Source organism: Halichoeres trimaculatus, unplaced genomic scaffold (assembly GCF_033239565.1).
Source record: "Halichoeres trimaculatus isolate MK-OKI-2021-1 unplaced genomic scaffold, fHalTri1.1 fHalTri1_scaffold_1, whole genome shotgun sequence".
Taxonomy (NCBI): domain Eukaryota; kingdom Metazoa; phylum Chordata; class Actinopteri; order Labriformes; family Labridae; genus Halichoeres; species Halichoeres trimaculatus.
The window spans coordinates 34,612,132-34,638,743 of record NW_027437179.1 but is presented as its reverse complement, the minus strand read 5'-3'; the positions used below and the strand labels follow the sequence as shown (position 1 = coordinate 34,638,743).

General features: G+C 39.0%; 1 protein-coding gene across 1 annotated transcript in view; it reads left to right on the top strand.

Moving 5' to 3' along the window:
- The first annotated feature begins 13,253 nt into the window (after positions 1–13,253).
- phc2b (polyhomeotic homolog 2b (Drosophila)) overlaps positions 13,254–26,612 on the top strand; it is a 47,488-nt gene continuing 34,129 nt past the window's right edge. Inside the window, exon 1 of the mRNA XM_074673235.1 lies at positions 13,254–13,427. The gene's annotated coding sequence lies outside the window, so the exon portion shown is untranslated. The remainder of the gene's footprint in view (positions 13,428–26,612) is intronic.

Below are 26,612 nucleotides of genomic sequence, written 5' to 3'. Positions count from 1 at the left end.
CTACAACATCTTAAAACCAAAAGTGTGAACACTTTGAAAATAACAGTTTCACTGAACTGGTTTTTGCTTTACATAATCTTTTATATCATCTTTGCAGCTCCACCTTTAGTGTTTATTTAGATGACTTGTCCTTAAATTACTTTTAAATAGATTTTTGAAAACCCAGGCAGTTGACCATATCTTGCTCTAAACTGACAAAGTGATATTTGTTTACTTTTGTTGATTTTTTTTGTGGGTGGGTGTATGCGAATGTGGTTTTTGAGCACTTCCTTTCAGCAGCGTGTTGTTTCTGTTTTAAAAACCCAAGCCGCACGTTATCTCTTCATAAATTAATGTTACTGTCTCATGTGTTTCCATGTTTCCACTGAGCTCTTAATCTGGCTACTTCATGATGTTATATGATCATTTGGTCACCCGTCCAGTAACAGTGGAAAGAGTTGAGTGAAATACCAGTTTTTGTCAATGGAATGAAGAAGTACATGATGATGAATGACTGGTATTCAACAGGTGTGGAAGCAGGAAGCAGCAGTGGAAAAATAACACACAGTGTTCAGAAAGTTAGACTCACAGCCTTCGTTAACTAATCAGACTCGTGTTTTTATTTCTGTTGATACTGTCACTTTGTATCACTGCTTCTGTGTGAGCTGGTCTGACTCTCATTTAAAAGTATAATTTGCTGACAATTAAAAGGAGAGTAAGCCAAAAGGTAAAAACTGAGGCACGGGCAGACACAGAAAACAAATGGTTTTTGGTGCGTTCATAATAAATGAAACACCCAGAAAAACACTGGAGCCTTGTTCCTCCACACACTTCGGTGCACACTGGGCTGCATGCTGTAATTCTGATGGCAAAGATCCTGTTATTTTGATCGGCTGTGAGGGAATTGAAGTAATGAGAGTGTGGGATGTGCTCTGTCATTCGGGCTCTGCTGCGGAGGAGGTGATTTAAGCCGCTCTGATTCAGCTTCTTTGGAAAGAGTTTTTTTCAATGACCTCTACCAAAGAACTTGTTTTGACAGTTCTTCATTTTTCAATGAAATAAAACCGTATTTACTCTTAAGACTGACTTTTTCTGAATATGTTCACATTTTTTCCTGGCACTATTATTTTATTGAATTACATCATAAAAATGGTCAGAGAATACAGTTCCTATGATGTCCAGAACAGTCAAAGGCGTCAGACATAAGCATCATGGGCATGTTAAACCTATAAAATTTGCAGCCTTGGCCTTAACCAAGTTAATAGATTTAAATTAATCATGTTAATTTGCACAACAGTTTATAACAGAGCTTTAACATCCATATTTTAACATAAAACTATGCCATTGGATATTACGTCAATTTCAAAATGAAACGAAACCTTGTTTGATCCCACCAAATTGTCAGACTGAATGGGACTTTACCCTTTAGCATTCTAATTTTAAAAGATGTTTATGCTTACCAAATATTGTTTTCAAAATCTGTTGTTTTCATGCAGCTCAGTCAGTTTTCATAGATTTCCATTGGGATACAATGGGATATGATATGACAAATGAAGATACAAAATAACAAAATACAATACAACAGGATAAAAGAAGACGCAATAAAAAATACCAAAATTGAATGATGTATGAAACAAAAGTTATGTAATGATACAAAGTAATTGATGTATAAATACGATGCAACTGATATGATACAACAGTAAGATATAATACTGCGCTGTATGTTATGATATAATAAAAAGATACAAAACAAAAGGAAATTATTCAAACATGATTCACAATGGTACAAAATCATACGATAAAATGTGTCATGATTGCATATGAAATACAAAATGATATGAAATATAATGACTATTCCACAAGATAAAAAAAAAAAATACTGACTAATACATCATACAATTCAGTTAAATAGGATACATCAGGAAACAACAAAAACATGAAACGGTACGATAAGATACGGTATGATACGATACGGTCTGGTACGATACTGTACGATACGGCACGGTACGGTACGATACGGTACAGTACAGTACAGTACAGTATGGTACAGTACGATACGATACGCTTTTGTTGTCATACAACGCTATATGATATGATGGGACATGTTAGGATACAATGTGATGATATTCTGTACTGTTGTACACTGTACAAGGAAATACTCTATAATATAACACGATACCATAGGCCTACCAGTGCTGTACTGCACTGCACTGTTCTTCTTTGCAGCATGGTAAAATATGGCATGATAACACATGATATGAACTGATACTCATCAGCACTATGCAATAAAGTACAAAACGATAGGCCACATTACTCAACAGTAATGATATAATACCAGTATATGACATGACAAGACATGATGCAATAGGAGATAATACACCAAGACAACTTTGATATCACAACATTGAACTGATCAGTTCAATATAAAATGACATGACATGTTACATTTCCATACAAACCAACTTTGAAGACTTTCAGCTCAAGCATTGATCAGATCCAAGGACAGAAACCATCACAGTTAATTTTAGGTTAGGTTTTGTATGTTTTGAATGTTTTGTAATGTGTGAGCAGTGAGACTTATGTAACCTAAAGAAAGATGAACACAAACAGAGGCCTCTATAAAACTCCATAGATGAGTGAGAAGCTAAGGTCATTATGTAGAGGAAATGGTTATCAATATTTCCAGGATGTCGAAATTCAATTTCAAATGTCCAAAAAACTGCAATCGGTGAAAAGTATTTTTTTTGCTTACATGTCATTTCTCTGTTCTTCCACCACATAGGGGAAAAGTGCCTTTTAACTTAAAGCTGCGTGTAAATAGGAGTGGTGTCAGAGCACCCTGACCCACGCAAAGGTCTGACTACAGGATGCCTGTAATCCCTCAACATGTTTTCTTTTTTAATTTTATTTTCTGAGAATCTGTGTAATGCAGCAGGGAGGGGACGTCTGCTGGGACCTGAATCAGACTAAATATCCTTCCTCACAATAGTCATCCCTGCTGTACAAACACCCAGTGAGACAAATCCGAGAGCTACACAACAATGAGGAGAAAACTGAGTAATTCTTGAACTAATAATCAAACTTTGATGCCAGAGGCCGCTCTATCGTCATTCCCAAGCTGAAAAAAAGCAGTTCAAACAGGCATCAAGGTGGTGCTTCGGGGTGTCTTTGAAGAACATAACACAAGCAAACACAACAGGACTGGCCAGGGAGGAAGCAACTGCTCACAGCCTTTGACTTCAGGAATTTTCATTGTTTCAAGGGAACAATTAATCTCTGTTCCTCATTGCTATTTAAAACACCTCTTCAGTCCTGAGACTCCTGGTTCAACACGACCGGAAAATGTAATTCTTTAATTCTTTGTTTTTACAATCAAATCATTCAGGGATTTTACAAATTACATCAGCATAAACGTGTATCTCATAGACTTCAAGATTAAACTCCACTATCTAAAGAATCAAAAAGCATCAGGGCAGTTTTCGTATCATCAATTTCCTCACTGTGCACATTTGAAGTTATCAAGGATAGTATCTTGTCTTTAGTTTTGACCTTTTTTTGCACAGGTCTGTCAAAATGTGTCTGTTTCTGCGTCCAGATGAATGAGTGCGAGCCTGAGCCAAGAAAACCTCATGTAGACTACAAACATTACAGCACCCTCTTGTGGACGAGAGATGCAATAACATGAAAAGACTTTAGATAAGTGACATTTGATTTGTAGACTGGAAAGGTTTACTGCTGTTAAGTGCATTTAATGGTCTGAATTAGCAGATTTAAAGCTATATATTTCCACCACTTAGATGACCTCACACACACGCTAACACAGAAGAGGGCATAAAGGGGGCATTCATACAAAGTAGGAATCGCTGATTTAGCAACACTAATGAATTCTTCTCTAATGAATCACTATGAAGCCCTTTGGGGAAGTATTACATCACTGGCATCTCGTGCTGTTTGTTATCCAACCACTGAAGTGGTTTGAATGCGTGTGTCGAGAGGGGAATGCCAGGATGTAAATTCAATATGTGCCAAGCATTTTCTTGGTTGATTAAAAAAATTAAGAAAATCATCCTTCACCCTTAACAGAAAGGTCAGAGTGCTGTCAACATGACAGTAGACCTTGTTAGTTTGTTAGATAACTTTGGGTAATTCTACTTTCCATTGAGCGTCCATCCATGCCTCCGTTATCTACACCATTCATCCCTTCAGGGTTACAGGACTGAGGGAACTGGAGCAAAGCCCAGCTGTCATTGGGTGAGAGGTGGGGTACAGTTCCTCACCCGATCAAGAGGCCAACTAAAATGCCAGGATGCCTCATTCTGCTGTTAATCTAATGATATGTGTCTGTAAAGTCAGCGGCTTTCAGGGCTGCATTTTGGGGCCGCCTAATGGACCTTATGTTATTGTTGTTGTGACACTTGGGGTTAAAGTTAGGGTTAAGCACCAATAACGGTTACAGTCTAAAATACATTCCATTGCCTGGCTAAGGTCAATTACTGAAACAAAAAAAATGATGACACCACAAAATCCTGATGAAAGTGATTGCCTAATAATGCTACAGAGCAGAGACCCAAAATTAAGAAATAAGACATAATTTTGAACAAAAAATGGTAACCTTTTTTTTTGGCATGTTATACAGTGTGCAGTTATTTGTTTTTTGGGGTTTTTTTTTTTCTAATTTTTGGTGTTTATACTATTTTCCTATGTACCTATCTCATGAAGTTTCTGTTTTAAACCACTACATTACATAACATCATTAAAAATGCTGTGAGAATCCAAAACTGCGTTTCTTTGTGACCATGATTGAGGTCCTGAATCTGCAGTCTCTGGATCTGCTTAATTCAAGGAGCCATAGAGAACTGAGAGAACTTGGTCTTTAGTAAAAGCCCCCTGTTGATGTTTTTTTTTTCATTCTCTTCAACAAAATAGCTTTAAACCAATTGGCAAAAAAAAAAAAAAAAAAATGTTCGAAATGAGTATACAAATAAGTTACACATACAAATGAGTTTAGAAATTACTAAACAGAAATCCCCCCAAAAAACGGTACCTCAAAATCAAAGAAACTTCAATAAAAAAACACCTGTGGATTAACATAATCCTCTTGCCTTGATCAACTATAACACTTATGAGAGTTGAGTTGTAGGGTCAAGGATCTCTGGAAGCAGCAGAGTAGAACCCTGTGCTATCTAGCAGCTACCTGCTAGCTTCAGCTGTAGCTTACATTAACATCATGTACACATACACAAATACACAAGGCAGAAGCAGCTTGAATTCAAACTCTTACTTACAGTATGAGTGGAGCCCATGTTAATGCTCAGCTTCGCTGCTCCAATATCCTAAGCCAGAAGGACAACATGTTGCCCTCTTCTTTGCTAGCATTAGCATCTCACTTGGTCAGCAGTTGTCCACCTCCTTTTTGACATAAATTCTAAAAGAAAAATAATTTATTATTGGATATATAGCCAAAGATTAAAAGAATAAAACTATTGTAACCCTCTGACCAGAGCAAATGTACCCACCAATCAAATCCCACAGAAAGCATCCAGCTCATGCTAAAACATCAACTAGCAGCCTAAAAATGTCTTCATTTATTACCTTGGTAAGGGTTTGACAAGTAAACGAAAGAGAAGACTACATCTATGATTACTTAAAAAAATCAATCAGTACATGAAAGCCAGAATAAGCCCTCAAAATCCTCTCTGGACAAAAGTCTGTGTTACATCATACATCTTCTCAAAGTTCTCTTGTAACCTTACCAGGAACAAAGAAACAGTGAATCATTCAGGGGCTGACGTGAACAATAGGGTCAAAGATCTCATTGACAAAGTGTGACAGAGGACTGATTTTACATCATGTGAGGCTCAAAGTAAATATTTCTCTAAAATAAGAAGGAAGTCCAGTTTGAGTCACAGTTAAGGGTGTTTTCATGTCTGCCTTTTTGTCCTTGTTAAAAGGTCATAGTCAAGAGTTATTGTAACCAGACGGACAGAGTGACTAAAATGTTTACTGTTTGATTCAACATAAGCAAGAAGAGTGCCTGTACTTCCTGGTGAAAAGTGTCGCTCAATAACATAGAAACATGAATTCTTTTGTCTTAAATTTTGCAGGGTTGTTACTCACCGCCATGTCATGGTGGTCTTTCACAGCAGCAGCTTTCTCTGTAGGAAGAATCCATGATCTGTACTCACTGTCACAGAAATGACTGCATGCCTGTAGCTTTCAGTCTTGTCCTCTGGTACACACTGTCCAGTGTTCTCACACAGGGTCCCCTTCCCTTTCTCCCATCACCTGATTTATAATGTTATAAAGTCATTATCAGTCCTGGGATAGAGCTGGCTCCATGACACTTTCACATCTGTTTTGATGTTCAAGTAATTAAGAGGAAGCTTTGACTGATTATTTCAGATATGGACTCTTTAAAATTTGCCTTTTTTATCAAAAGTTCAGGATTATTTTGGTGTCCGTCTTGACAAGATATTCAAGTTAGAAACAAAAGAGATGGGAAAGAGAGAGCATTTTATCAAACATCTCCCACCAGATTGTAAAGGTCACCAAGCAGACAGTTTGTTTCCTCTTTTTGAACTGTATATTTTCTTGTCATTCTTTACATGTTCAGATATGCACAACTAAAATAAAGATATAAAATTAAAAAAAAAAAAAAAACATATTGGGAACAGTGCAACAAAGGGAAAGAAATAAATCATAGGTATCCAGAGATATGATGACACCATGATGCAAAAAAGTGAGGAAACACAAAGGGTTAATTAAAACAGGTGTGAGACAAGTCACAGGTGAAACCAATTAGAGCAATCAAAGAGGAGGGAAACACAAGAGCTGGAAATAAAACCAAACCAGACACATAGGGAGAAAGTACTACAAAATAAAACAGGAAACACAAATGAAAACATACAAGACATGAGTGACCAAGGCTGTTTTTTAAACCGCCTACTACACTTGCAGTGCCTACTATTTTGGCTGAAAATGAGTATGTAGTAGGCAGTATGCAAAAACTTGCAAAATCTGCAGTATAATAAAAATCCCCGGATGTCCTACTGATCCAGGAAAATTTCTCAGTATGCAACGGACCAGTCTAACTGGCATACTGTTTTCCACAATACACGGCACTAATGCTGTTTGACTATGTTGGTGACAGGTTTTGGTGAATTACCGCCATCTACTGGAATGAGTCAGCATTATAATTACAACACAATGCTAATTGTAGACCAAGGGTGGCCAACCTGTGGCTCACAAGCCGCATGCCATTTGCCTTTTGGTGTGGGGCTCTCCGATCCATTCCTAAAAAATATGTATATATAGATCTATATATTGTTATGTGTAGTGGTGTGCTGGTCAATCTAGAATATTGATATATATGCTTACGTTGGGATCATTATTGATCAATACTTGGGTGATGAGATTTATACTCAAGTTTCAGTTTCTCTTCTCTACATGTGCTCCTCTCAATTACTCATGTGCTCATAGCTATCTATCTATCTATCTATCTATCTATCTATCTATCTATCTATCTAGTACCACGGTAATTTTTGTGGCTCTGAGTCTCTGACTGGTTGGCCACCCCTGCTGTAGATCACCCGTGAGATAGAAGTGAAGCGATGCGAAGAAACCCCAGGAAATCTTGCCACTTCCGGTCGTAAAAGAGGTGTTTACTTCTACAAATTAATTAGCCCATACAAACCACTAATTCACTTTTTAAACAATACATGAATTATATATAAATGTTTTTTGATCAGCTGTAAAGATCCTTTTCAGATTTATTTTCAGTAAATGATATAACTTTTGGTGTAAGATTAGAAATCAAGTATGATAATTCTGTGTGATATGATTAACAAAATAACTAAAAGGCTGAGATCTGCCCATAGATTGTTCTGTAAATGTATATTAAAGACAAAAAAATAAATAAATAAAAAATAAAAAATCTGTAGCTCCGCTTCTGAGACCAGAAACCAGAGTAGTGTACTACAAAACAGATCCCCACAGAACAGTCATACTACATACTACAAGCAAAAGCAGTAGGTAGTATGTAGTGCCTGCTACATACTACATTCTCATGTAGTATGTAGCAGGTAGTTTGGAAAACAGCCTAATACACAACAAGACACCAGGAACTACTACAGTACAAAGATGCAAGCTAAGGCGCAAAGGGTGAGTCTACAAAGAAGAAAAAACAAATCAAAGACAGATTACATCACAAAAAATCTAGAAATTATTCTTAAATAAAGCAGACAGATAGATAAATGAACAGACAAAACAAAATTGATGAAAGGATTGGTCTAAGTAAGAGGATAAAAACTCAAAGCATGCATTAAACTGACTGCAGGCGGGATTAATGATTTCACTTAGCTTTTAGTTCAACTCTCAAGTTAAAGTAATGATGTCCTTGTGGCAAGAAAATTTGATGTAGAATAAAGCTAAAGTACTTTCAGCCTGAAGGAAGATCATCTAGTTTTTCAAAAAAAGAAATTTAAACCTTTTTATATTCCTTCCTGTTCCTCAAGCAGCATACAACGAGATGCAGTGAGAAATTAAGAAACAAGGACATGCTGATTTTCAGAAAGCTTTGATATATGATATATGATTCATGCAAACATGTCGAATACTGATGAGATAAAGTTGCATGTGTGTAAGAAGATACCAAAAATCTCTCCAACAACTTTTGTCAATTTGGATGATTTTCACACTTTGCCTTCTACTCTAAATGACTACAAAATGTTCAGACAAATGAATTAGTTTTCTGTTGTCTTGCTGTGTATTGAAACAAGACGACTTCATGCCTCTGTTTCACCAGCAGGAGGCTGTGACAACTTTGAATAATCAGGCTGTTTCCACACTGTTTCAGTGACTGTATTAGGAATATCGAACTCAAACTGAGCTGATGGAAACTTGTTGGAATGGAGATTTAAAAGCCTGTTTGTAAGAATGTTAATCAGTAGTTCTGTGAAGTTTGGGGGAGAAAAACAGTCACAACAGTTGAGGAACTTGGCTCAGAGCTCAGCTTCTTCCTCATCCTCAAAATATGCCATCATCACGAAAGAAAAGTCTCAAACAGAAGAGCCCCCAGCCAACTAACAAAAAGCTTGTGTGAGTTAAACAGCATCTTGGCTTCTTGGGTGAAACCACATTTCTAGCAAAAAGGGCAAAATTGCACAGGGTATTTATGTGATTAAAATGTTTGGGACGTCAGATTTTCCATTTTGTGTTTAAATTGTTCAATAACTCTGCAAAACATGCACATCGTGTTTGAGTCAGTACTTGGCTGATATATAAAAGAAATAAACCTTAAATTGTCCCCAGCTATGAGGTCAAAACTTGTAGATTTCAGATTGAAAACACCTGATAGAGCATAGGGCGTTTGTGTCTGCAGATTTATGACAGCATCATTCTGCAGCAGTGGAAAAAAAGATGAATAATCAAAGTTAAAAAGAATATTCAAAGACACACATTTTTCTGTTCAGAGATTTGAGCAAAAGGAACACTATTTCGGTAAACAACCCACCTCTTTTTTCACTGTTGGTTAGGAGACAAGCCACATCTTTTGTCTGTAGCTTTTGTTTAAAATTGAATTAACTGACAGGATCAAAATGCACGTACGTATAAAGCTACTTGAGCCTAAAAAGCCTCCACCACCAACCACTAAATATTCAACGCTGCGGGAGTGGGGAAGCATTGTGCCACAAAAATACACACTGAGACAGAAACATGAAACTGCGGTGCAAGAGCGTGTTTCAGTCTGGACTCTTTGTCTGGTGTGTTGTAAAGAAGAGAGCATCAAACTAGGGGACATACATGATCAATAACTCTGAACAAGAACAGAATCTCAAAAACATTACATTGAAATATTTAAACATTTTCACACGCCATTACATCTGCCACCATGATAGTATGTAAACGTTTCTGTAGACTGTTTGTTCCAGGCCCAGCAGAGTCGTGTCTGAATGCAGCATTACCTCTTCTACAACATTAATATCACACAGTGTGCCTGGCTGTGAGCCCACAACATGTCTTTGGGGATTAACTGAAATGATACAGTGTTCATGCTGATGCTGTGAGCGAGGCATCGAGGGAGCCATGAAAAAGCGAATAATTAACTCAGGGGCCAACCAAATAAGTCATATTCTGATCAATTATTCAGTGTCGGTAGGCTGTTGGATGTGCTCCCTGCTCATATTACAGGAAACACAACAACTCATTGAAACAGTAGCAGTTTGTAGCTGTCTGTATAATCATACTCAATAGTACCCAGGTATAAACAGTGATGTTCAGGACATCTTAGAGACCGTGCAAGAGTGATGGTTTACAGAAAGACTGTGAAGAAAATGAAAACTAACTAGGAATAAATTCTTTATTTGACAGAAAATTATAAAGACAGAAACCTAAGTCTCCCAAATCATGGTAAAAATAAATTAGTATGCATGGCATGGACCCTGTTATGGCTAATGTAAGACAGCTAACAGGTCCAGAAGAGATAGATTTAACCCACGAATGTATTTGTTTAATAAAAGTCTAGATGAGATAGTCCTTTTTGGCCATAATAAACAACAACAAAAAAAAGATTATTTCATTTTAGTGCCATTTTTACTGTGCACATGTGTATGTTTTCTCATGTTTTAAAACATTAGAAGAAATATTAAAATACCTCAGATACAGGGATGTGGCTAGACTATTAGGATTGGGGTTGCTCAAGCGAGGCACCACAGTGCGGGCATAGTGTTAACATCCATTTCATTCGCTTTTTCTATTTCAATTTACAATAAGGTATCATAAAGATTTTACATTTCTGAATATTGAAAAGAAAAATATTAGACTGGTTTGGAGCCCAATTCTCCCCCTGACATAAGCCAGAAAAGCAGAACTGCAAGGTCTGCAATTATAAACATGAAACTTCTCTAATATCATTCAGTTATCTTGTTTTTTAGAGGGACCCCTGAGTAAAAACATGAGGCAGGAGACAGTCACGCCCTTCCATGGATCATTATGTATGACCAAATGATAGCCAATCGAAAAGCAAGCTGACTAAAAAAGGAAGCACAACAAATGCAGCCATAGCAGCACAAATAAACACAATAAACTTAGATTGATGGCTGAAAAGGGGAACCAGCGCGTTGATTTGTTGCAGCAAAACAGTGTGAGTGTTTGCATAATGTTAAACACATGCCAGAATCAAACAAAGGACAGGTTATAAATAGAAATTAAGACCGCAGTGTAAATTCCAGATGGTCAAGTGGCTACGTCTGTGTAGCTTAATCATAAATGTTAATGCTATGCTATGCTAAAAGAAGGTGCAATATACAGAGTTTTTGTCTCCTCATTGAAAATAAAAAAATAATCAAGATATTAATTTTGCTCGATTTTCATTTGTAAAATCAAGTCTCGTCAATAATCTAAGCCAATAGATTGACTTAAACTTTCTCCACATTTTACACCCACCCCTTGCCTTTACACACATTTAACTTTTCTAAAGAGAATTCCTTAAAATAAGAAAAAAAACATTATTAGACAATACAGAAAAAAAGAAAAGAGAAGATGGGGTGCTGCAAGAACAGGTGGGACTTCATTGATAAGGTTGTTACTGTGCAACAGATTACATATACGTTGCTTTTGCACAGAGGTAGAAAAACACAAAATGATTGAGAAGCAGATTTGTAAAATGGTGCTTTGAATAGAATAGAATAGAATAGAAAATACTTTATTTATCCCCGAGGGGAAATTCAGGAGTCACTGCAGCATTTAAGAAAACAAAAGTAAGAAAGAATATAGAAAGTGCAAAAATGTCCTTTAGACATTAGATGACGACATCCCGTCCACCACTCGTCCACCACTCTCCAGCCCAGCCAGCCTCCACCTCCACAGGGTCCAGGACTGAGCCTCCCCAGCAGTCTGTTCAGTCTCTGTCTCCTGGATCCTGTCTGCTCACAGCAGGCGAAGCTCCTCCGATGTGTGGCCAGCGTCCGATGTCAGCTCCGTCAGCCACGTCCGTGAACAGCACGATGCCGCGGGGTTAGCACAGCTAGCTCATCCATCCCCCGGAGCTGGATCCCACGTTCCCAACAACAATGGATGGAAGGACAGGTCCACTTTGTCACCTCCCAGCTCACACCCGAGAACCGGCACGTCGTCCTCACCTCCTCCTCTTCAGCTCGAGGGAAATCATCAAGCCCTACACTAGTTAGCATTGGCATGCTACAGGCTGCTAACAGCTGAGTTCGCATGTAAACAATGCAGCCATGGGTACATGTAGGATCTCCAGACAAACACAGGAGAAAAGTAGTCAAAAATATCGCAGAAGCCACAAAAAGTTTGGTGTCTTAGACCAACAATGAACCATACAAAGTGATGATCCACTCCAAATACAAAGATGACGAAAAAGAGACGAAAAAAATTACAAGAAACGGACAAAGAAGAGAGAGCTGCTGCAACAGGCAGCTACTTGGGTAGCGCCTAGCAACGGAAAAAGGACAACTTTGTATTTAATTTGTAAATCATACTCATTCAATCTAAAAACCATCATTCATTTGTCCATGCAGAACCTATTTTTTATAATTTGGCAGAATTATGGGAGCAATTAGACACAACTGACACTTTGCTTCATCAAACACAGGTGTGACTAACACCAATTATGGCTTCATTACAGTGCAATTGAATACCTGCTGAGTTTTGTTGGCACTCTGTGGGTAGATGTTGTCATATTATTTGTTCCACTTGTTTAACTTCTGCCAAGGCCATTTAAAAATGTCAGCTGAGAAAATTATTCAAAAGACCTTCCTCTGCAATGTCTGAAAATCGGGCTCTATATTATTCTGTGGCAGCAAGGCTCTCCTCGCTAAAGAGGATGGAAATTATTTCAAACTCGTGATATACTGTCAGCTATAAAACAATGATGCCTTTTGCAGGTGCAGAACCAGACCTTTGACCTTCCTGTGGGACACAAGAAGAAAGGAATCTTTGAAGTAGGCACTAAATTAGAGAAAAAATGTGCTGAGACCTTGCTCCAGTTCTCTTTTAATGCTTATCACTTACATAAAAGACACTGACAATCTTCAAAACGAAAAGTTAAGCTTAGCCACCGAGCTAAGCTTACGTTAGTTTGTTACCATGGAGATGAGGACAGCGGTCGCCACTTGACAGGCGCATGGAGCAAAGGACAAGAGGGGCGGGGGGAGTTGGGGGTCCAGTGATTGACAGTCAAAGAGGCGGGGTCTTAGATCATGCTCTGTTATCATTGGTCAATTCTGCGTCACGTTACCAGTTTGGAATGCAAATGAAAAGAGTTGCTTTGGCCCACCCCTGCTCTGCTCTTTAGCTGCTGCTGGTCTGCTCAGATCCTGTCGGATACAGACAGCATTACCAGCTAGAAATGGTGTAGAACAGAACAGGAAAAACTACGAGGGATAGCAGGCAGAAAGAGGGACAAGGCTTAAGGACTTGAAAAAACGGTAAGGCCACGTTGTTTTTCCTCATTTGGCACGCGGTGTTAACGGCTGGCACGAGGGGCTGTGTTTGTGTATGTGTCGGAACGCGTGAGGTTAAACGGTCGCACTAGCTAGCGTCTTCTCAGGCCCCCAAAGAGCACTATTTTTTTTTTTTTTAGCTTGTTTGCTAATGTTGACATTATTTCATCGGCTAAGCATGCATAGCCACTCTTAGCTTGGTAAAAAAAACAAGTGCACCATCACGAATAACAATAACCCTTGTTGTGCTAACGTTAGCCAGTGTTGTAATGGAATTTGCTGCCAGTTATGATGGAAACATCAGCTATGAATGAAGTTAGTGAGTGAGAAAGCATGTGAACAAAGTGTTCATGGCAGCACACAGCATCTTTTCTATAGCTTTATTTGCTTTTCTTAACCTTATCAGCTATTGGCAAAAGTTAGCCAGGTGCTCTCTTGTGAGACTTTGCTCCCTCAGGTCTTGACCCCTTGAACAGAGGGGGAGTTACTTATTTTGACAAGTGTAGGTCATCAGAGAGTTTGGTACCCTAGAGCTTAAATAATGATGCCTTGGCCCTTAAGTGACCCGAATATGGTGAAACTAAGAGCAACAAAACATGTGTTGAACTATGTCTATACAGTTGGTGAAATAAAAAGTTCCAAAACAGGGAAACATAGCACAGATGGCTAAGAGCTACTCCTGGTTCTCAATTCGTCACTATCATGGGCCTTCATATTTTTGGTGCAGTACAGCATTTGGCCTCATAAAATCACTTAAAATATAGTTACTGGGCTGGGAAAATGTATGGTTAGCCTTTAAGGGCTTTATTTGGCATAGCCACCAGCTTTCTTGGCATTTTCCAGGGTCTAAATCATTAAAGTAAAATCACAGACCAAAATAATTTTATTCCAACCTGTAATGTGTTTCAAAGTTGACAGACCTTTGTAAAGAAGGTTTACAAATCCCCACTATGCGTTTTGCTACAGTTGCTATTTACTGTGCTTCAGTGTACACTGCTTCTGTTCAGCCTTGGTACAAATCTGTAAAGAGGATCAGAGGCTAGACTGCTGATGCATTTGGAAAATAATTTGTGAAAAGTCCTATGGATAAAGCTTTCAAAGCTAAGTTGACTGTTTCTTCTTAATATGTGTCAGTAATCAGACTGTTATTTCTGGATTCTGTTTGAAAAGTTTCTGACTGTAGAGGCCGAAGCTTGAGTCAGACTGTTATACAGTGAAACCAGAGAAAATCCCTAAATGTATGAACATGTGAGCTGCCTAATTGATTTAATACAGAGCAGCTTGGTCTTAAATTTTTTAGCGTTTTCTTCACTTGTTTGAGGAATTTGAGCTGTGTTTTGTTACCATTTGGGATTGGGATCATTAATGCTATTCACTCATAATTTCCATTATTGATACTTCTGTTTATGGAAAAGCATGCCTCATGTTTTTATCGATAAAGATCTTAATTTATAAATTTGCTTTAAAACCTCAGCAGCAGTCTGACAGATTCATTTGAGGCTGATATGTGTGTATTTTGAAGGTTAAACTGGTTATATTAGCACTTACCTGCTGGACATTTCTTGGTGAACGACAAAAATTCTTGTCCAAACAACTTTTTAAGACCATTTTCTTGCCAAAGCCTAAATTTTCACCGTCTTGATGACACATTTTAGCTCATATTGAGAATACTTTCTTTAACATTGTATTTTTGCGCCCAAGATTTGCTTGTTATCAAAAACAACATTGTGAATAGATGATGAAAAATAAAGGGATAAAAGAGAATGAAAAAATGAAAATATTGCTGTGTGGTTTAGACCAAACCATCAAGGCTAAACAGGTCTCAACAAAGTTCTGTTTAGTCAGGCAGCAGATACCTGGGAAAAAAAACAAACTCACACTCACATGCCTATCTTACCTCATTCAGAGGTTTTTACATGATATACACATACAAAGTAAAGATATCGGACTGACTGTTATAAGTCATTAGTTTTTCTGTGTCCTTGTAAAAAAAATATTTAAAAAGAGACCATTTTTCAAAAGTGAGGTTATTTGGGGTCAGATTGTGTTGTATTTGCAGCTGATGTGTGCAGATTATCAGCTCAGACAAGGATTGGCAAACGTACAATCCACAATGTTGTCTCTACTGAATTTCTTTATTGATACTTGCTCTACTGCATGTCGTGTCAGATTCATGATTTGATAGTGTTGATTTACAGTGTGGAAGGCTGTAGGAACACGGGGATAGTGAGTTTTTCCATAGCACTTGCTTTACTGGAATAATGCCTTCTCTCTAATCACCAAATATATCCACATGCATTATAGCGCACAACCTCCAAGTACTTTACATGTGCAACTAGGGATGAGTACTGAATTAGGTATTTTTATAGGTACCGACCGAATTTTGTCAAAAGTACCGAGTACCGATTCATTTAAAATCAAAAGGTACCATGTTTAGGTACCTAAATGCATCCTTGTGACTGGGAGGGATTGGAAGAGTAGACAATTTTCCATGCTGCACATAAACACAGCTTTGCAAGGTTAAATGTTGACAAATAATTGTTAGGTTAAAAAAAAAAATTGTCATAAAAAAATTGTTTATATTTTTTACCACAGAAACACAAAAAAGTAATCCAAAATTGGTATCATTGAGTACCGGTATCGATTGCCAAGTACCGGTACGGGTACCATATTGTTTCAAATGTGAAAGGTACCCATCCCTATATGCAACCGCCCGAATCCTGCTCTGAAGAGGAATAATAATATACAGACGAGTTCAGATTTGACCGTTTCTTGCCCAGAAATGGGCCTTCATCAAAAGTCTTCCACAATTTGAGAGATGGATCAAAGTCATTCAGGTCAAGTTATGTTTATGCGGCTTCCACAGCCACATTAATTAGACCCCTGTGTTCATCTTCAGCAGATAACAGTTCTTTAAATGAGGCCTCTGGCCTTTTGCAACTGTTGCCTGTGGTGCACCACTCATTATCTGTGTCCCCTGAAAGGGTCAGATCAGGGACAGTTATTTGTTAGTTTTAAGTCTAAAAGCAGCCTCAGGCTCTCTGAAGAGGCTAAAATATTTTTGCTTGAGCGAATGGGGTTTATTACAGGGGGGTTCTGCTTACTTAATCCAGTTAAAAGAAAAGAAAGCTATTATAATAAATTGCCTATGCTTAAGTTTAGTACTTCTTCAAATTAACTTTTCATTGCTATTTTCAAAATCTGATTTATTTTGCAAGAGCGTGTGGGTTAGACATCACAATCATATTTTTCCTTTGCATATGTGCACTGCTCCAACATTGCACCTGTTTGCTTCTTACACTATTTCTATAAGCAAAATTACAAATCTAACTGCATTAGCAGGACAAAGACAAAAAATTCAGACAGGTGTTTGATCTTTTTGTCTTGCCCAAAATCACCATACATGGGCAAGCTTTCATTGGCATGATACTGACCAGATGTGTTTCCATTCAAGCAAGGTGCCGATTCCATTTAAACAGCATTTCCACAAGTAGTTTCATAGGTTATTTGGTCTGCATTATTTTAGAAATTCCCTCCAGGTTAGTGAGAAGATTAACTCAAGAGGGCGGTATATTTTGTCATTTCAAAAGCAAACCTGTAGAAAGTCAAAAAGACAAGCCAGATTTTAGTGATAAAACTAAATATTTATGCGTCTACTATTAAAGGAAACTGCTGCGAGGGTTGAAAGGAGCAGAATTGCCCTTTGTGGAAAAAGCTTGTCACCTGTTGTCAGTCAGCATGACACAGAGGAGCTCTTCAAAGATCTACATGCAACAACAAAGATGTTTGTCTTAAGCAAATGTCACATTTTCCCCCACGGTGAGGAATTCTGTGGCAGTGTTTGTTATATCAAGTCGAAGCAGACACCTGCAAAATGTGTTGCATTCTAAATACACAGGGACGAATCCTGCACTTTATAGTCTTCAGCACCGAGCAGCACAGGTACAGATGTTAAAGTCTGCTGGTTCGAACCTCAGTGAGTCATAACAGCCTGTTACATTAAATAGACATGATCAGGTGTAGGAAAATGTTTTTGGAGAAAAAACTGAGCAGAAAATAGAACTTATTGATTAAATACAAATAATCAAATGTGGTGGAAACTAAATTAGGGGTAAAATGTAGAATATGTTTCAAAGGAGAGCATCCCTGCAGAAATTGAAAAAGTCTCCCTGTCCTACTTGTAGGTTGTGCGTGTCTTGTGACCCAGAAGCGCGTCTGTTGTCCTTGAATGAACTTTTGATGTCTGGCTGGTTCCCTGCCTCCGCTGATAGAAAATGGAAATGCTTGTTTGTAACGTAGCCCTACATTTTTTTTTCTGTGCTGCTGCTCTCATCTTGGCTTGCACCTGACCTATTTCTTTCCATCTTAGTGTGTGATTGACGCTTGAGAGTGATTCCTCAGAGACAGCTTTGATTGAAAGTCTGGATTGAAGCCGGTTTCTAATCTGCAAGCTTTGCCAAAACTATTTAACCGTGTTATTTATAGATCAGAGGGAGAATCATTGGTGTATCAGTCAGACTGCTGCCCGCTCTCAGTCTCTTTCTGTCTGGCTCTTGAGTATTTATTTTGAGACCTATTAACAGTCCAAGTGTTTCTTGCATCTTGTGCAGCAATCTGCACCTCCTTGGCCAGATTAACAAGAAAAGACTGCAGGGGAGCATCAAGTGAAAGTGTTTTGTATCTCCGCAGCATGACTCTGTGTGCTGGAATGGTACACACACGCTCAGCACACTTAACCTGGAAAGCAGCCAGAGCGTCTTTGTGCTGGTCTACTCAGCTGTGGAAGGCCTGGTCCGCCTGAGTCAGATGTCTCAATTACAGAGACCAATCTGGCCTCTGGATCAGAGGATATCTCTGTCTTACATTTACTCTAACAAAGGCAGTGGCCTGTTTTTCTCTGTTAGGACAAGACTCATCAACCGTCATCGTCCTCAGGGGATGACCCCTGCATCACCGAGGAAGTGAGTCTGTGTGGAGCAAAGGATGCTGGGGTTGACTTTTACAGTCAGGGTTCATGGGGCAGACCTTGTCATCCATCACAGACTAACCAGAGTGAGGCTGGCGTGCTGAGTGCTGTAGATAAGGGATTAAATAGCTGTATCACTTGTGTTAACTTATGGCTACAGCTATTGATTATTTTCATTGATTTCTCCAACAACTATATGTGTTTAAAATGATGGACAGATTCCCCCTACACTTATGCTTCTACTAGTAGTTAAGAAAAAGGATAAATGCAAGAAATCTGAGCATTTATCGTAAAAATCAAGTTATGATTTTAGTCATTTTCAGGTTAAAATGTCAAGTAAATAAAGAATGTCAAGTTTTTAGTCTGCTAATGCCATTCCATATCATACTTTTTTTGCATTTATTGCTCAAATAATGTACTTTATTGTTTTAAACCGGATTGAAATTTTGTGCCAATGGATCGTATAGTTTGGCACCTGCATAGCATGGTTTGTTTCCTTTTAGCATGCATGTAGACCTGTCACGATAATCAATAAATCAATTAACCGAACGAGAAATAAAAACGTCCTCGGTAAGTTTGCCAGCCTCGATAAACTGACATGTGCATGCGTGTTTGTTTTCCTCCTCTCTTCCGATCAAAGAGGCTGAATGAGAAGATGGCTCACTACGTAAATCTTTCTTAACATTGGGCTGCATAGGTTCTACAGCGGATTTAGCGGATTTATAGCGGAGTGAGCATCTGTCAAAAATGTGATCGTTGGGGTGAAGACGGGTCTGATCGCGCATACACACGGAGAGAGCTGAAGCGAGCGTCCTGAGGGGTAAGGAGGAAACACATGCTAATATGAGTGATGGCACGAAAGGTACGGTTCTTAAGCCGCCTGCCACAGTCCCAGTGTGGGAATATTTTGTTTTTTTATCAGAATGAACAAAGTGTGAGCTCATGAACACCAACGAGCTGATATGTCGCATTTGTTTGAAAATAGTGGCGACGAAGAAGAAGAAGAGGAGGTGCAGTGGAGCCTTGTTCTTTGACAATTCGCTCTTACTGAGGCTTTTGGTCGGCAAAGAAAATAGAAATAAAAGTGCCAAATGGTGGGCGCTCAAAGACAGCTACATTGCCAAAGAAATGCAGCCCTTCAATACAGTTGAAAGCCAGAAATGTTAAAAATGTTTGACAAACAGTACGGATTGACTGGGAAAAAGTACATGTTACAAACAATTCAGGAACTGTATAAACTCCCTTTTATTTAGGCTATAGTTAATATTCTTGTGGGTTTTTTTGGGGAGTTTTGTTTTTTTCTTTAGAGACAGGGTCTATGTTTTATTGTTTTTGATTAGTATGAATTATTTTCATTGACATTTATTTTTTTTTAACAGAGGGTCCATTTTATTTTCATTGTATTTTTTTTCTCTTTCTTGTTTGTTAAATTTATTATATTTTTTAATTTATTTTATTTAAAAGATCCTGACCGTTTTATTACTGTTAAATACTCTTAAGAAATTAAAGTTTCTTGCCCCTGACATGGTGTACTCACTTTATTATCCCATTTATCATAATTAAATCAATGAAAAAATGGAAACAAAATCAAAATAATATTGCCAATAATATCATTTATCAGCAGTAATATTTTTTTAAATTATCCTCTAGCAAAATTTGTTATCATGACAGGCCTACATGCATGTAATTATTCTATATTGCCGATGAATGTGTTTCAGATTTAACAGTCACCCCCAAGGATTAGCTAATAAAGACAGGATGTCTAATCTTCCACTTACTAAAAAGAAACTCTACAACCAGCTTAAACACTCAATAGTGTCCATAAAATTTGATGAGTCTGGCAGGCAGATGTTACATCTCTCCTGTGTGAGTATAAACGGGCAGTTCTCAACAAAGAGTAATTGAAACCAGACCGACAAACAGCCTTAATGAATTCATTGAGCCCCTCAAAGGAAAAAGGGATTTCCTGTTTTAAATGATTGGGATGCAGGACGCATGAACTGAAGTTTATTTTTGAGTTGCTCATTTTTTTTTCCAGCATTTCTCTTTGGATAAGCTTATTTAGCATTAGTGTTCTTTTAATTCGTAATGAGCTTGAACGCTCTTTAAACAGGAGATGCGGTCTACTCGTTTGAAAGCCCACCTCTTAAGCCTCACTTCACTTGAATCACTCTGTTTGTTCTGGGATATCACAGCACTTTCAAGGTCTGTAGCTTTAAGATCCTTAAGTTCATCACAGAAAACTGAGCCAACCTATTCCCCTCTCCTCTCCTCTCTTCTCCTCATGTTTTGACCCCCATCTGGTGCACACAGCTCCGTCAGCTGAGATCGACACTCCAGGCCTGCATTCCCGGCTGCTTTGCCAGCTAATCTATATGCTAATGAGAAGATGATAATCAATGGGGTTCATGCATGGTTGGCCCCAATCAATACCACATAGTAGCACCAAATGATTCAAATGGCTACATTTCATAGAGCCAGACAGTTGGGTGGCGTGTTAATGTGCCGGGGCAGACTATAAGTATGCCATTATCCTCAGGTTTTATCTGCCCTGTTCCACAGAAATGAATTCTACCGTCATTAAAAACGCTTTGAATTTAACTGCAAAGCTATCCCATTTCACTTTTATGGTGGGATCATAATTTTCTACTTGTATTGTTTTGCATTTCATTTGTATGACTGCTGAAAAAAAAGCTGATGAGATACTTTCTCACTAGATCTCATAGATTGGATGTGTTAGGTTGGGGTTTAATGGTGCTGTTTCAGCAGTATTAGGGTAAATTACACCACCGATTCAGTCCAAATGTGACATTCTGTGCAATTACTAAGTAATGAGCATCTTCAAATGCACAATTTCTATGTCTGTCATTTTTTCCGCTTTAACTCTCCAGCGTCAGTGTCAGTCTTCCACCAAATTGGCGATGATTACTGCCCTGCTAGCAAGATAATGGGTTAGATGTTGAGTCAGGACAGAAGTCACTGCTCCTGTCCTTTGCTTGATGTTATGATAGAAAATTGGGCCACTCAGAGGTGCAGGATGCTGAATGAAATGATGCTGACCGTAAGGTTGTGTCGACCTGGAGTGCAATTTCAACCAACTAAACTGGAAATGTAGCTTCAGCTGGTCAGACCTATACCTGGCAAAATAAAGAGTGTGCTGTCTCTGAGCCGATATTGTAACGCAACACATCATTACTTTGGGTTTGACTATTCAAAACACAACCCTGTGTAGGAGGGTCCATGCATCTTTAAAAAATTCAGTATTCAGACAGCAGCCAAGAGGGGGAGGGGAGACACGGCGTAAAATCATTACCATCATCTTCATTAGGGAGGATCCTGTTGTCCAATCAGCATGCTGCTCCGCACGGGGATTCCATAGGCACCCCGTTGGCTGTCGCTAGGATACCACATAATCAGGAGGCAGGCCGCGGCCTGGTTGGTGGAGTGGGGTGTTGATGCTGGGACGACGAGCTCGCTGTGAGTTGGGGGTAGACAAGAGGGGCTAAGGGGGGGGGTTTGGATACGGCACAAATACACGCTCGCACACGCTCAGTCATCATTCAGCCAGGGAGCCAGTCAGTCAGTCAGTCAGGCAGACAAAGAAGAGCAACATCCTGCAGAAGGACCGCACACTCCCGGGGGATGGGGCATCATACCCCTGCATCGCGCTGGGGGGGCAGGAGGAGGTAGGAGTATTGGGGTTAGGGGGCTTTGTCTCAGCAGCAGAGTTCCCCCTCCACACACACACACACACACACACACACACACACACACACACACACACACACACACACACACACACACACACAGACACAGAAACACACACACACAAACATACATCCAAACATGCATCTCTCTGTAGATGTCCTGACTATTGGAGCCATTATCACACATCAATCGATCAGTGCAGCTGACTTGTGGTGTTTTGAACGTGGGTCATCAGACTGCTCCTGTACACACACTGGAGTGTGGACACTGATGGAGGCTTCTGTGATCTAAGCTCTGTAGAGACAGCCAGTCTGTCTGACAGTCTCTTAACAGCTCTCATCTCCCTGCAGGCTTTGCAAATCCTTTACACTCAAATCTCACAGACACTTTCTGTGGTCTTGTAATGCCGACACGCAGGGTTCAATATGCTGTCTTGTAATGGGCGTAAAGTGCTGAAATGATGCTGTTATGGTGTTGACCGGCTCTTTGCAGCCTGCTTGAGCCACTCTGATGTGCTCTCAAACACACTGGCTTCACCACTCATCATGAGCACGAGAGGTTTGTCCCAAAATAAAGGGCTGAAAGCTTGATTGTTGTTATGGATGTAACAGTGGGGTTAAGAAGGGTTGGAGTGGGGGTGCTCCTTTCACTGATGGATGGCTGACTCCTCTCAGAAGGACAGGGACTGAAGGCATCATTACCAGAGGGGATTCCCTCCCCTCTCCCTACATGAGGAGGTGATGGGAAGCAGACTGTGGGATGTAGGCTAATGACTGCATACAGGGCAGGCCGGCTGGCTTTGGCAGCAGCCGTGCTTTGTTTACAACCCGGCATTTTTGCCTGATTTGGTTTCAGCTATAGGAGCATATGAAATCCATTTTAAATGGGCTCAGTTGTGTTTAATTGACCTGTATTTGTTTCCTTTTTTCAATGCAAGGATTTCTGAAAGCTGTTCTTTTTTAATTGAGAGGCGAATTGTATCTGCAACGACTCACTATGAACATGCAAATGCAATATCACTTCTGTCTAAGAAACTGACAAACAAAATGCTATCAAGCATTTCATCTTAGTGCTGTTGGATTTGTGGATAATTTATATCACGGCACAGTTCTTTTGGGGTCATAACGAGATGAAAGTTTTTAACAGACTTGCAATGCTGACTTTTCTATAAGCTGGTTCCTGTTAGAGATGCCTCATGGCAGCACAAAATATTGCAAATCTGTTTATATTGCACAAATACGCTTGTGCAAGAAATGGGTGGGAGAAAAAATCAAAATACTATATATCTGGATTTTTTGTTTGACAATATCAACATCAAGATTGTTTGTCAAAAAAAAAAAAAAAAACCGCTAAATAAGGCTCTAGTCCTCATTGTATCTCTTCCTCCTGGCTGACTACCTGCGTTTGTTTATATCTGGCACGCCACCCGGAGGTAGCGCCGTTTTACGCCACGATGAGAACTAGAGCCTTATTTAACTGTGTTTTGTGTGAAAGTAACGCGCTGAAAATTCTCTAAATAAAGTGTGAATGCAGACCGATATCAGATTTTTTTGGTGGGAGTCCGTTTATTTGTGTTTTTGGTCAAGTAAAATATGGCCCCGTCTGAGTGCAGAGGAAACCGGCAGACGAGCAGGGAGGGGGTGTTTGGTGCGTGCGCCCTGGGCTTCTGCTGCACAAAAACACTGCTGTAGGGGTAATTTCTGCCCTAAACCTTGTGATAGGACCCAACTTGTTCCATCCCGGAGTATCACTTTAAGCTAACCTCAGAATAATTTACTGACAATAAAGTGATTAAAATGAAAGTTTTTCGGATAAGTTTTAGTTAATGTTAAAAATTTTAAGAATTAGTTCACCACACTTGCTGCTGATATGACAAAGTGAGTATGACGTGTATTGTTTCTTTTTGCACATCTTGCAGGCCTAGTGTCAGATTTGCTGAGGAAGGGCTAAATCAAGTGTGGTAAAGATAAGAGAAGTTTTGTTTTGTTAGACCAAACTGAGATTCAAATTTTAAGGAGAGTAGAGTTCATTTTCAGTTTAATATGTGTAATTAAAATCAGACAGTAATTACACAGTTTCATTTCCTCTACTTTTCACATCCCACAAACACATTGCAATGTAGTTTTTTCCCCTATGTCTTGAAGCCCTAAGGTGCCTTTAATTTCCTGCAGCTGAGGTCGAGCTGCTGCAACTTTCCCTGTTTAAATCTTCATGAATCACTGATTTCTTTATGAATTGTGTCCACATATTGACATTACGCAGAAGTTATAAAGAACCCTGAAGCTTTTTCAAGTGACAGTAATGCTAGCACGTATTTTTGAACTCAGACAGGTAAACCTAATGCTTTAGAAGTCTTTCAGCTGAGTTTAGATTTTGTGTTTCAGCTGTGTGGTTTTTCTTATATTTGAGTCTTGGTTTTGGGTTTTATGTTTTATTTACTCTGTTCTCTTTTCATAGAGCTAACACAAACACCTTCACTTTTCCGCTGGAAGAATATATTCAAAAGACAAACCAAAAGATTCACAACTGTTTTAACTTTAACACACATCAATCCTGCTATAAATGACTTCCCAAGCTTCTTCTTTTTGATCATTTGCACTAGAGCTGAAACGATTCCCCGAATGATTCGAGGTACTTGATTATGAAAATTACTCGAGTGATTTTCTCTGCCTCGAGGAATCGTTTCATTTTTAAAAAGATCAAAGAGTGGTATTTCAAATAGAGCTGAGGCCACACTAAAAGAGTTTTCAGACCTACTTCTTATACAAAATAGCAACTAGCAACAAATCTAGCTTCTTTTCTGGAGTTTGGAGACTAATGGGTCATTCTACGGGTGCCATTTGGGTCCGCAACATTTGATGAGATGACAAAGGCACAAAAAATGTGTCAAAGTGTGTTTACAAATTTTGGAGCTACCAAAGCACGTGCTCTTATGGACATGCTGTATCAGAAAATTCTATTTCTTAAAGAGAAAAATTTTCATTTGAAAAATAACTGCTCTTTAACTAAACAAAAATGTATTTTCTCCGATTACTCGATTAATCGATGGGATTTTCAGTAGAATACTCGAATACTAAAATATTCAATAGCTGCAGCCCTAATTTGCACATATTTGAGTTTGTTAAACACTGCTCTGCATGAGCCATTTATGGCACATGTTTTGGAGGGATTGCAGTTTGTTTTCAGGTCTGCTTTGTAACATAAGTGTGCTATAGAGCTGTGCTTTAACTGCTAATCCGTTCACAGAATAATGAGGAGGAGGAAAAGGAGGAGGAAAAGGAGGAGGAGGAGGAGGAAATAGCTTTAGAATTGTGGCATGGCAGCAGCATCGCTCCTTATTTAATTACTTCCATCACACCCTCTTTCCCCTCCGATTCATTTAAAGCCCTCTGCTCACTCCACCCTTACCCCCTCTCTTCCCTTCGCCGCCCCCCCTCTTCTCTTATAACTTAATGCTCACACCTCTAACCTCAAGGCTAGAAATTCCATCCTCCCCATTTTGGCCTCTCTTTTCAGCTCTGTTACATCAGCTGTCATGCTGTTTGAAGCCCCCACCACACACACACGCACACTAACCCCACCCCCTCCCCACCTCGCTACAATCTCAAGTTCTTGATGAGGTCTTTTCCTGAACAACTCTCCCTCTGAGCCTTTTTTCACCGTGTTTATTGTCTTTGCCTTTTTCTCTCAACATCCTCAAAGATCATTCCTCTCCTCCCTTCCTCTTTGCATCTCATCACCTGTCATACCGGGTTCCTCCTTCGATTCATCTGTCTGGAGAGCTTGGAGCCTTTCCTCTGCGTTAATGGAAAGCAGAAGCACCAAGGGAATGACTTTGGGGAAAAGCTTTTACAGGAGGACCCTAAATCACTGGTTGTTTCCTCCTTCTTGTTTATGATAAACAAGGAAACTAAAACTTAAAAGTTTGAGATATTGTTTGTCTTATAACAATGTATTAGACAGATTTTATGAAGCAGGAGAAGAAGTCTATGAGAAAGCTTTGCCAATGTTTAGAGCTGCCATATAAAAGGGTGTGATTTGTGGTGTTGAAGTCATCGTTTGGAGTGTGTACAAGGAATTTGAGTTAATTCAGTTAGGCCAAATATGTGTTTGTTTATGTGAAACGTTCCACAGCGGGATGTAATTTAGGGAGTGTATTAACGCCAGGCAGCCAGAGTGCTTTTTATTCTTAATTCAATAGATTTAATAAGCCTCCTGAATACATTTTTATGTGCTTCTCTAACTTCTGCCATGCTTTGCTTCTCTTCTCTTCTCTTTTTTTGAGAATGAAGTCATTTCATTGTGCTGCAGAAAATGAGTTGTTAAGCTCCACAAAGAAAGTTATTTGGAGCAGCTCCTGAATTTGAAATATCTCTGATTGAATTTGTGACTGAAAGGAAGCAGACTTTAAACGAATTGTTTGTCTCTTTAGCTACAGGAGACGCAGTCTGATACAAAGCCTAAAATAGTTCGAAGTTAAAAGCTCAAAATCACTT